Genomic DNA, 1,347 nt, shown 5'->3' on the forward strand with positions numbered 1-1,347 from the left:
TCATCCTATGGGTCATCATTCTATTTCCCACCTTGACACAACTCACATCTTTTGCCATCTTACTGTCAGAAGGTCCTTCAGCCAGTCTTCTTCTCTGTGCTTTGGTGTTCTCTGTGATCACTGTAGAAAATGAGCTCGCTGAGCTTGGAGACTCAACTGACCCCATCTTCAGAACTGAAGGAAGCGTTTGTTACCTCACTCTCGTCAATGACGCCCACTGTATAAAGTTTAGAAGCTTCATTGGTAAGCAACTTAAAATTAACTTTTGATTTATATATTTTTAAAATGCATTAGAAGGAACACTTGTTTTAATGCTTTTAAATCTTACCAAAGTGCTTAGTGACTACTTTGAAAGATACTGTAGCAGACCTCAGGAGTTCATCAAAAATATCACCATCCACATTAACAACAGAAGAGTCCTGATTTCACTTACCAAATTGAATTTCACATGAACTGGAAGGAAACAAAAATACTCATCTTAACATGCTAATTTATAGCATATGGTTAGAACTGGTAAGGGCCAATTACATTCGTAATACGGGTTCAGCCCCGCTATGAAGGCTAACTGAGATTCCGTAAATCTAAAAAAAATTAATTATTCTCTAACATTGACTTATATTATCTGACACAAGAGCCTATATTAGAAATGAAACAATATAACACATATTATAAAACTTATATTATGTGTTATAACATTCACCAGCAAAGTTTACACAGGTGGTAAAGACTATTATTTATATTCTTTCACTCTGTCAAAGTAAGATACATCCTAAATTTTCCGTTTTTGTTTTGAAAGTTTCCTAAAGACACGATGTGAGGAAGAAGAGAGAGATATATATAAAGAGAGACGGATTCACTGCAGCACGGATGGGTCTCACATCAGATTTTGGACTCGTCGGCTGAAAAACATATATATATATATATATATATATATATATATATATATATATATATACACGTGTGTGTGTGTGTGTGTATGTATGTATATACATACATACATATAAACATGTATCCAATATATATTATTCTGTATTAATCATTATTTGTGTCATTATTAATCATTATTTATTTGTGTTTGTATAGTTATATAAATATGTATTGATATTACTAAATAATTTATTAAATAAATTATGAACGGCTGTGTGCTTTGTAATATGCTCTTCATACATCGATATCAGAATATTCCATTCCTATTCTATTGTTATAGCCACTAAGCATATTAGAATATGCTGAACTATGTATTAAAAACATACTTAAAAAATACAATTGTTTATAAATGTTCCTTTGATGGATGTTTGAATATTGTTTCCATTAACAAAAAAGTGTGTTATGATCGATTAAATGCGC

The sequence above is a fragment of the Poecilia latipinna genome, unplaced genomic scaffold (assembly GCF_001443285.1).
Source record: "Poecilia latipinna isolate Pla-1442-1.1 unplaced genomic scaffold, P_latipinna-1.0 Scaffold512, whole genome shotgun sequence".
Taxonomy (NCBI): Eukaryota; Metazoa; Chordata; class Actinopteri; order Cyprinodontiformes; family Poeciliidae; genus Poecilia; species Poecilia latipinna.